Source organism: Lithobates pipiens, unplaced genomic scaffold (genome assembly GCF_037356315.1).
Source record: "Lithobates pipiens isolate NorthernLeopardFrog02 unplaced genomic scaffold, aLitPip1_a1.2 Scaffold_22, whole genome shotgun sequence".
Taxonomy (NCBI): Eukaryota; Metazoa; Chordata; class Amphibia; order Anura; family Ranidae; genus Lithobates; species Lithobates pipiens.
In genome coordinates, this window is record NW_027507784.1 from 261,111,449 (window position 1) to 261,123,280 (window position 11,832).

The window sequence follows — 11,832 nt, forward strand, 5'->3', positions numbered from 1 at the left end:
AGTAGGAGCGGAATATACCCGCCACCTCTGTCGGATCTACAATAAGTGTGTGTTGTGCATCTAAAATGGACACTACAACTGGAGGTCTAGAGTCCTGATGGGCCAGGTACGCTAAGAGCCTACCCGCCCTTTCCCCTTGCTCAAACACCCGTTGTCTGGAGAAGAAATGTTTACGTTTGGCTTGTTCGTAATGGAGATGGTCTACTGTGCGTGTATGTAATTTTAGCAGAGAGGCGTTATGTGACGTAGGGTTAGATGTAAACGCATTGGTGGCGGGCAATAGTTGCTCAGAAGCCAGTTTAAGTTGTGTACCCACAGAGGCCTTCAACCTATTTATGCGCCTGGAGAGAGTGGATCGGGCATGTAGTTTAAACATCTCCCAAACCGCCCCCACCAGTGCCATGCCTCTATTAGAGGTAAAGTAGAACCGCCACTCTTTGTCTATGTCCTCCTGCCCCCTCAGGGCCGACAGCCAGAAAGAGTGAAGACGCCACGGGCGCTGACCGGTCTGGGGGGCAAGACGAATAGAGGTCCAGCACGGGGCATGATCTGACAGTGACCTAGCAAGATAACCCGCATCCTCTACCAGGGGGAGCAACACATCAGATACCATAATATAGTCTATTCGGGACATTGTGGAGTGAGGAGCCGAGAAACAGGAGAATAGCCGGTCGTCAGGGTGTCTATATCGCCACACGTCTGTCAGGGAAAAATCCCGAAAGGTGCGGCTCAGGTGGGAAGCGCTATGAGTCGTGGAGGTAGTCTGTCCAAGTCAGGGTTTAAAACCATATTAAAATCCCCGAGCCACATGACCGGGGTATTCGGATGCTGAACTATAAACGATAAACCCTCATTAATTAGGCTAACATTGTAAGGCGGTGGTATATAGCTTGCAAGAATAAGGTATTTTTTTTACCATATAACGTACAATATATAAATATGAACCGGCCCTGGGGATCCGTTTGCAGGGATAATAAAGTAAATTGCATCGTCTTGGCTATTAAAACAGACACACCCCGAGAATACGGGGTGTGTGTGGCATGATAGGCCCAGCCTATCCATGGACGCCTCAGTGCCAATTGAAGTTGGCCTGTAACGTGCGTCTCAACCAGGATGACAGGATCCGCCCGATAGGATTTAAGGCGTTTTATCCTATCGCGGCGCCCACGGACATTCCACGTCAATATTTTCATGATGGCCATGTAACAGCATATACAAAATACTCACGACGGGGAGCAGGGGCGGGCCTCAAGACAAGGCCACCCCTACCCCCCCAGGAAGCACACTCTAAACAACATTGCACCATTAACTCTTGCCATGTATGCCATTGTAACATAGAACTTAATTCCTTATGCATAACCAAACATCCCAAACACCCCTCCCTCCCATCCCACCCAGCCCCCAGCATCCCCAACTGTGCTGGAGCATTAAACCCAAACCTGTTACCACCTAACCTAGACATTGCGGTAATACGCCGCTGCCGTCACCATGTAACAGAACCGTCAGCTCTGGTACCAAGGTTCAAGGTACCTTGGTGGGCAGCACTGTGTCTAGCTAGGCAGGGGGGTAGACCTGCACAGTGTAAGAACTACGCCGTAGAGATTAGTATCTCGTACTAACTGGAGTGTTCAAAGTCCCGCCCTCAGACCTTAGAGTCAACGTAGTGGAAGTAGGGGAGGAGGATAACGCCCTCCAATAGTCAGGGGTACAGGCCTCCTTCCCGCGATATCCGTGCAATTGTAACCATAACATTCAACCAAGAGTCAGAGAAAAAGAAAAAGAAAAAAAAAGTGATAACCAAAGAAAAAACCCCCGGTATGAATTAGGCGAAGTACAATCCGTCTGTTCATACAGCTGTATAGACACATAGTAGATATTAGCATGCACAGACATCCTATCTCTTGCAGCCCAAATAGCTGTCATAACGAAGACTGTAGGAAGGTTCCATGGTTAGTCCACGTGTGTGACACAAAAAGGGAACTTATGCCTGACTCAAATATAAGTAGTAGGACACTCAGTGCCGGTATTGGCTAGGTGTATCTCAGGCTTGCAAACCCTCCTGCACCCATGCCATCAGTCCCAAAGAAAGGAAGTCAAAATCAGACGGTAGACAGCAGGGTGTATAAACAAGTTGGTTAGGCCCTTGCACATGGCAACCCTTACCCAGTTTCAAGCATTGCGATTCCTGGCCGCCTCCCTCTGGTCCAGCCAACCTGACGCCTGTGCTGGGTCCTCAAAGAAGTAGGTTTTGTCATCTCCAACAATACGCAATCGTGCTGGGAATAGCATTGCATATTTCAGGTGGTGAGCTCTGAGGCGCCGCTTGACATCGGTAAAATGAGCCCTCTGTTTCTGGACCTCCGCTGAGAAGTCCGGGAACACCATCACATGCCCTGCCTGGTATGGAATGTTGCCCTTCTCCCAGTTCAGTCGCAGTATAGTGTCGCGGTCGCGAAAGTTGAGAAGCTTAGCTATAAACGTGCGCGGCGGCGCTCCCTCAGGTGGGCGGCGTGCGGGCATGCGGTGAGCCCTTTCCACCACAAAAGTAGCGGACAGGGCCTCTCTGCCATAGGTCTTAATCAGGAGGTTTTCCAGTAAGGTGGCCGGGTCCGACCCCTCAGCCCCCTCAGGTAATCCAATAAATCTCAGGTTCGATCTGTGGGCTCTGTTTTCCAAATCATCATGTTTCTCAGCTAGTTGCTGAAGCTGGCGTTGCATGTCCGCTTGTGCATGCTGCAGGGGGTATAATACATCCTCCGCCTGACCAATTCTAGTTTCGACTTCTGTGACTCTGTCCCGGATCTTAGTCATGTCTTGCCTGATAAGGGACATGTCTACTCTGATCTCTTCAATCTTAGTAGTCAGGGAAGACTGACATGCAGAGATCGCCTCGAGCACTTTAGTGGTATCTGTCCCCGTGTGTGCTGAAGGAGCGGGCGGGGAGCCGCCATCTTGCTCCTTGTGGTCTTTCTCTACTCGCCTGTACTTATCCAGCGATGGGGTAGCTGCGGCGTTCTGCTTTGTGGGAGACATCTCCTAGGCACTCAGGGGTTCACAGGTAGCCAGGGGAGCCGTTGAAAGTCCGTTATGTGCACACAGGATAGAAGCCAAGGATCTGCCGAGAGAGGAGCTCCTCTCACTCACGTCCTATACCATCGCCGTCCAGGCCATGCCCCGAATCCAATGCGAGTTTAGCCATACAACTGTATGGCTGAATTCGTGTTGCTCAGAGATCACATGTGATCGGCACCTGTAGTGCAGGTGTAAATCGCATGTGATATCTGAGATCGCACTAGTGTGAACACGGGCTCATTGGCATATTCTGATTTGAGAATGATGATGTTTTAGCTACCGGTATAAAGCAAGTATGCAGACTTTTCTGATCACCTTCTAATTCCACAATAGTGACTCAGAAATAAGTTAAGCTTCTGGTTCAGTATAAAAAGCCAGGCAACTTGTATTTTCAGGAGGAGGTTAGCACAACTCATGAAGTTTATTTTAAAGGACCAGAACTCAAACAGTGAAGATGTCCTATGTTGGGATTTGAAGAAATATTAAGTGTGCCTAAGCAGTACCCTAAAAATCTGCCTATTGCCATGAATTTTCTTCCACCTGAAAGATAACAATGCCTGTGTCTAGATTTAGGAATGACCTATTGCATGGCCAAATTTGTACAGCATATTGCTGATTTTCTTCTCCTCTAAGCCCTTGTACACACGGTCAGATAATCTGTCGGAATGCGTCTTATCGGACAGTGTCGTCAGATAATCCGACTGTGTGTGGTATGCATCGGACTGATTCCGTCCGAATCTCCGTCCGACCCAATTTTCCAACATGTTGGAAATATTTCCCGACCAACTGGGCCGGACGGACCTAATCCGATCATGTGTAGAGCATTTTCATCGGACCAAGTGCCACACATGCTCACATTCAAATTCCGACATGGAAGCGCTCGTTCAGGTAAAACTACTGCTCGTAAGCGATATAGCACATTCGTCACACTGCAATGTTAAAAAATCATTCATCAAGCGCATTCTCTTGTTCTTTACAATGCTGCAAGAATCAACTTCTTTTGATGCTCATAGTCACACACACTTCTCCCGAACGGATTTCATTACTCTTTTTTAAGCATTTCAGCAATACAATTTTAGTTTAAGTCACATCTACACAATGTTTTTTTTTGTTTGTTTTTTTTTTTGGATGTTTTTTTTGGGGGGGGGGGGGATTCCCTAAAAATCTCCTTTAATGACACTGGTCATTTATCCTTTTTTTTTTACTTTTTATTATTGGGTGCAAACTTACAACAACAACATTATTGTATTTTTTAGATTTTCTTTTTCTTTTTTTATCTACAGGAGGTTGTTTAGTGTTGGTACCCCTTGTTCTTTAGTTCACTTTGTATTTTGGAAATGTACCTGCCTTCTCACAAATAAACTCTACTTTTTGAAGGAAAACACATTACAGAAGTATTTCATCAAACAAAAATAAAATGTATTTTGTTTGCTCGAAAATAAAACTAGGAACACAGCACTGGAGAAACTTCTTAACTTTGGTGCAGCCTTTGGCCCCCAGGGCAGACATGACTAAATGAGATATAAAAAAATTGGTGGCCTGAGCAGTAGATATCTCAGGGAGAGAAGTCTGCTCCTGAAGTCCTAGAGAGCAGGATATTCAGATGCCATTTCTGTCCCCAGGATGGTGATCTTCAAGAGGCTGCATCTTCTGGCACACCAGACTCAACCCAGGCCATCACTCTCTGGTCTTCCTTTGTGACTTCCCACCAGGCATCCTTCCAGGCTGTGGCTGGGCTCCTGTAGCCGGGGCAGGAGGAGAAGGAGGGCGTTGGTGGACCTCCTGGCTGCCACTTGCCACAGCCTCCCCCCGACTGAGGTCTTCCTGTGTATGAAAAGGGGACATAGTTTTAGTTTTTTGATCATCAATCACAACATTTTGTGCTCCTGGCTTTTGCTATTTGACTGTTACCAAATAGAACAGACTATCATTCTGACACCAGCATTTTTCTTTCCCGTCCCAATCATTTTTGGTTACTACTGTCTATTGAGATGTAAACCACTTTGAGAAATCACAACTTACTGATCAATAAGAACATCTAGTTAACATCATTAAATGTAACACAAGAAATATGTTCAACAATGCCATACCTGTCTCAAGCTGGGCCCCACCACATGGTGCTGCCTGGAAAGCCCAGGTTGTACATCAGAAGCCTCAGCTGGGGGTGAAGGATGCCTTGGAGGAAGCCTGGAGAGCGGTGGCCTGAGTGGTGGCCTGGGTACCCCCTGGTCTACCAGAAAATGCAGCCTGTCAAAGTGCACCATCCTGGGGTAATAAACAGCATCTGGATCTCCTGCTCTCAAGGACTCCAGGTGCTTCTTTCTCTCCCTGAAATATGTAAGCTTCATGGCCACAATTTTGCGATTCAGATATGTCATGTCTGCCGTGGGGACCCTGATCTGCACCAAAGCAAGCAGTTTCTCCAGTGCTGCGTTCCTCTTTGATCTGTCATTATAAAATTTGTTGTGGAACTGCCACAGGCAGGGCATCTCCATGTAGAGCTCGAGGAATAGCCCCATAAAGTTGGCATTGTTGAATGGGTCCATTTTTTCTGCAAGACACAACACAGGACAAACCCTCAAATACTAATAATGCAATTAAAATCCCTCCTAATCTTGTCCCAACAGCGGCCTAGATACAAGCAGTCTAGTCTAGTGAAGCACAAAGTTAAAAATGTTACCTTCGTTTCCACGTTCGCCGCGACCGTGACTCACACTCTCCTCCCAGATCGTACGCACGATACACATGTGTGGCGTTTTATATACAGTGCGCATGCGTGAAACTCCGCCCGCCCCTGACGTTCTTTCCAGACTATTCCCCGCCCCTTCGCTTCCCGCGCAGTGGGGAGAGCACATGGCGGAGAGAATGCAGGTGCGCACTAATAGTTCCACTAACGAGGGGGAGGGTGAGGAAAGCCCGTAGCCTGAAACGTCCCGATCCAGGAAGACAAGATTTAAGGCCTCAAATATGTCTTTTGGAGAGATGTTGGAGATGGTCGACATATTGAACAGGACCGACTATGATGGGAAGTATGGACCTTACCCAAACCCAAATATCAGAAAGGCCAAGATCATGAATAAAGTTGTGAAGAGTCTTTTGAAGAATTTTGGGGTACGTCGATCCAAGGATCAACTGAGAAAACGCTGGTCAGACCTGAAACTGAGGGAGCACGAGCAGTACCTAAGGATCAAGCGTGTTCTTAAAAAAAGTAAGTAGTTGTCATGTGTTCATATGATTATTCTTGCTTGCATACATGCTCCATGTGCTTTGATTTCATGTTGTGCATTTTAAAATGGCCACTTTCAAGGTCATGGTTTCGTTCGTTCGTATGAAACATCGTTCTGCAGGGAAGTATTCCAGCTTAACAAAGTGGCCCCAATAATGTTCTCACTTTGTAACTCGGCCCAAAAACACAATTGTACAACACTTCCAAGCAATGTTTCAGATTCCTATTTCTGCCCTCTGTGTGCTAATTAATCTTTGTTTACGTTCTCATAGGGGAGAGAAGACTCAGCAAGTATGAGGACACCAGGGACCATGAGGACACCAGGGACCACACCCCTCCCAAAGAAGGGCAACTTCCAAAAGAAGAAACAGAGGAGCAGGAGCAGGAGGAGGAGGAGGAAGAAGGAGAGATTGTGGAGGTTGGCCAAATTGTCACCACAACAGGTGAGTGTCGGAGAACACAGCTTCCGGTAAGCTCATCAATGTATATCACCATATTTGGATTACATGGTGTGTTTGTTTGCTTTGTTTTTTCTAGGTGATGTGGAGGAAGATTCCCGTTTTACCAGTGAAAGTGCCCAGATCTTGATCGGGGAGATAATGGGGTGCAATAGGGATTTGGAAATTGTACAACAAAACATCAATGATGTTAAAAATAAAATGAAGAACATCATTGATGTTTTGGGGAGAGTGTGAAAACGAAAAAACTAGATAGGGTTTTAGTTTTGCTTTTTATAAAAAAAATGTTGTATTTTGCATAATTCCAAATTTGGAAGATGCACAGAGTGTGTAACCATGCGCTATCGCCCATCATGGGGGATCAATGTACATGTTTTGTGTAAAGTGTCTGAGATGAAGGGGTTGCAGCCCCAAAGCATGTACATTGATCCCCCATGATGGGAGTTAGCACATGTTGACACACTGTGTGCATCTTCCAAATTTGTATTTTTCAGGGGTGACACACCATGTGATGAAGGCAATATCAGCCCAGTTTGTACATACTCATGTCTGATATTGTTTTCCAAGTTGAACTTTGTAAGTTCCTGTGTTCTGTATTTTACGCTTTGATACATGCCTGTTTACAGAAAAAAACAAGTAAAAAATAAATATGATTAAACTCGGTTTTGGATCCCCAAAATCTCTTGGTTTGTTGTAAAAACCTTTACTAAACGCACATATGAATGTGCTTGTATTAAAAAGTTGAATTCTCAACAATGTGTGGCTTCCTTTTTCATTGGGCTTAAAATGTATTTGTAGTGAAATTTGAGTTTGTGCTGAGAAGGAGTTTCAGGTGTACTTTTGCAGTGCACTTGTAGTGCATAGTGGATGTGCCTTTAGTAAAAAGCACCCACAGTGATGTGTAAATTTGGACAATCATGCCATTTTCCTGCCATGCTGCTGAAAATGAGCATGATTTAGATCAGTAATGCACTACACATTAGTTAACAAAAAGAAGGTGTGTGTGTAGCAGACCCACAACATAATAAGATTATCTGAAGAAGAGACTGTCCCCTCATCTCACTCTGAACTTGGGTTTGCACTGTTGGTGAAAAAGGCACAACTTGACAAAAAATGGCAAAGTGGGAGGCCACAGTCTGCCATTCCTGTGGCGTTGAAGGACACTGTGTAGTGACACAAGAAAAAAAACTAGTAATTTTACAAATCAACATTGCATGCAGATTAGACACCCACATTTTTTGACAAAATTAGTATAACATTTTTTTAACTGAGTATTTAAAGCCTAAAGTATAAGGTCCCCTTATGAGAGTCCTAACCCCCCCATCCCCCCCCATCTGATGGGCCCTTGCTAAAAAATGAGGGGGGATGTTTAGGACAGGTAACCCTCTCCACTTGATTGAGAGCTGAATGCCTAAATAATGTGTGATACTTTGTGAAGCACCTCCTTAGTTACACTATTGGCAGCCCACCGGACAGGTAAGAAGTGTCAGAATAACAAAATGGAAGCACATTTTGGCATTCTGCTATTACATAGCAAGAAAATTAATGTCTTAAAAAAATCAAAATAGCATTTGAAAGTATTGAGGCAGGCCCTTACACTACATGCTTTGGTGAATTTGTCCATAAATGTTATCATGAAAAAAGGTATTTAGAGTGTGTATTGGGTTGGGTCAAGTCATGAGATAGAAGATTGCTATCAGCTGAGCTAGAAGTTGGGGAGAGGGGGGGTTCCTAATGAGTTTGGCACAACTCCAAAAAACACAAAAAGGTCACTTTGCATGAATTGAAGCACACACATCACATTTGTAGAGATTTTAGGGGGTGTTTAGGGGAAAGCAATACTATGGAGCTGACAAAAGACATTGTCAAGTGACTAGACTATAGTTTTAGGGGCCAAGAAGAGCATGGTGGGGAAGTTAGTGAGGCAAATATGCATGAGGACAAAGGGGCAGCGCATATGAATTAGAGCATATTGCAATGAGGGTAATTAGGGAATGAGGAAAGAAATGCAAGACATTAGCAATCATGAAATACATAGAATGTGATGTTTAAGGATAAAACTTAGCAGAATATAGTCCTTCTGCAGGAGCTGAATGATGGCAGAATAGGTCTCTGGAATAATGATCCCCAGAGCCTGGGGGGAGATGCCTGTAGAGAATTTGAGGTCCTGAAGGCTTCTCCCTGTCGCCAAGTAGCGCAACGTGGCGATGAGCCTCTGCTCCGGAGTGATGGCTTGCCGCATGCAGGTATCCTGCCTGGTGATATAAGGGGACAGCAAAGCAAGCAGACAGTGAAAAACGGGGTCCGTCATCCTGAGAATAATCCAGAAATGATCAGGATTATTCTCGCGGATCTCACAGAGCAAAGGCATGTGGGAGAACTGGTGACGCTGGCGCAACCAATTCTTGGTCGTCCAAACATGTTTCGTCTACGTACTCATCGTACAGTTTGTGCTGTGCAGGGGTTCTTACTTTGACTTTGACACAAGCCCTTTGGCTTCTGTCAAAGTCAAAGTAAGAACCCCTGCACAGCACAAACTGTACGATGAGTACGTAGAGGAAACATGTTTGGAAAACGGTCGGCTGGTCAGAACGGACACCAGAAAGCAACGCTAAACAGCAAGACCTGAAAGGACGACCTGAATAGCAGAAGCAAGCAGACAATAAAAAATGCCTTTCAAAGCATACTATACCAAGATAGAGTCCACAATGAGAAGAAAATACTTATTGACTGCACGCACTGATTATCAGATACGCAAAGACAAGCACAAACTGAAGAGCAGTAGCGATCTGAATCACTAATCTGAAAAGCGCGAATCGCCTTTCACCAAAACTTCTACTAAAACACGAGATCAGCAGAAGGAGCCCAAAGGGTGCCGGACGTGGTGCTGAACTTCCTTTTTCTAGTCCCCCCGTACACGGCTTACGTCACCGCGTTCTTGGCAACCGCGAAATCAGACAACTTGGCCCGACCGTGTGTATGCAACAGTTTCGGACACAATCCATCGGACTAAATCCGACGGGCAAAATCCGACGGATTTGGTTTCCAAAATCTCCGACCGTGTGTACGTGGGCTAAGAGAACTTTAAGGCTATGTTGACACTGATGCGGTGCAATTTAAAAGAGTTTTGTAGAAGAATCACAGCCAGTGCAACTTCATCTGTTCATCTGCGATTCCAATGTGATTTGGATGCAGCTGCAATTTTGATTTATTCTCTCCTGAGAAAACAGCACTGAGTCCTAGAAAACGCAGTGAAATAGCATTGTATTTGAACATCTATGCATTTTCCAAGCTGTTTACATTCAACTATCTGGTGCTAAAAATTGCACCGCATCGCACCAAACATGCACAGGACCCTTTTTAACCACTTGCCTTGCAGGCTAATTCTGACATTTCTCTCCTACATGTAAAAATAATTTTTTTGCTAGAAATTTACATATAACCCCTAAACATTATATATATGTTTTTTTTTTAGCAAAGACCCTAGAGAATACAATGGCGGTCATTGCAACATTTTATCTTGTACAGTATTTGCGCAGCAATTGTTCAAATGCGTTTTTTTTTTGAAAAGAAAACTGTTTTGTGCTTCAAAAAAAAAACAGTAAAGTTAGCCCAATGTTTTTGCATAACGTGAAAGATGAAGTTACGTCGAGTAAATAGGTACCTAACATGTCACGCTTCAAAATTGCACACGTTCGTGGAATGGCGCCAAACTTCGCTACTTAAAAATCCACATAGGCGATGCTTTTTTTTTTTTTTTTTTTGTGTTTGCAGAGTTTAATATACAAAACAAAAACAAATTTTAGACATTTACAAATACTTCAAAATAAATTCATGACATCATCTCTGCAGTTTTCAGACGAGTCTTAAAGCGAGGATCTAAAATGGTAAAAATGCACGGGGCAACGTTCTAGAACAAACTGCTGGAAGTGTTTTTGTTGCATTTGAACGTCCAATGAGAAAGGTATTTCTCAACAGCATAGCGTTGCATGCTAGGAAGCAATTTAACTGTAAACAATGGGCATTGTAGAGATCAACTCTACTGCTAAAGCAAGGCCGATCCCTGGGCTAGGAACTTTTTTTTAAGGCGAAAGGGACAAGAAGAATTTTAGAAATCCATGTCACCCTTCATCTGTTTTTCCCGCGATTCCACCCAGGCATCTCCGTCATCATATATTTTCTTTAAAACATTCATAAGACCGGCACTGGGGTCTCCATCTGTGTCCATTGGGGGTTTGTCTTTCTCTTTTGTCAGTTTCTCAACTTGTGTCAAATATTCCCATTTGCTTTCAGATTTTTTCCTTAACATTAGGAGTACAGTGTCTGTCTTCACTTTTCTTGAACTGTTTTCAGGTGCGATTGGCTTCAGAAGATTATTTATCGTCATGGTATGATTCTTCCCATTGAGATCCTTCACCAATAAATCAAAGGACCTTTCTGTGAACTGGACTTGCACATTATCAGCTGGAATATTCTGAACATCCTTCAAACTAATATAGATTTTAACAAACTTGTCAGATTGATCCCAACCATAGTTGCTAATTTTCACTGTATATGTGCTGGACATGGGAGGGACAATGGCAGATGGCTTCTGAACTTCCATGTATTTTTCCAAGTTATACCTGTCTATCTGCAGCCCTTACTTCTCTACATCAATTCATAGTGCTGAATTTTAAAGCTTATCTAGGAGTTCAGAAAAAAGGGGATGGAGAGTTGAAGTTACACTCTGCAGAGCACTGATGGATTTGTTAGGTCTGTTCTTGGCTCTGTTTTTATGGGCTCAATTACGTCCCGTCCCCCCCGCCAGGTATTATGGGACATAGTGAGTGGGTGGATGATGATCCTGGCCTGCATGTTAATATCTCCCCAGCCAATCACTGGTCAATATAGCTGTTGACCAGCAGGGGGCTGAGGATAGTGTAAATAGGCTGGAACCCAGAGAAGAAGTCTATTGTTCCTGTGGAGTAAGACTCAGCTTCAGGGGGTGCCTTCACCCTGAAATTGTAGAGTTCTAATTTTTGAGTTTACAGTTACTGGAATATCCCTAGGCTCTCCCTCACCCAATCCAAGTTCTAC

At 44.4% G+C, this 11,832-nt stretch overlaps 1 pseudogene; it reads right to left on the bottom strand.

The window, feature by feature from the left end:
• Positions 1 to 10,864: 10,864 nt before the first annotated feature.
• LOC143925502 (calcyclin-binding protein pseudogene) lies at positions 10,865 to 11,359 on the bottom strand (annotated as a pseudogene).
• Positions 11,360 to 11,832: the final 473 nt, after the last annotated feature.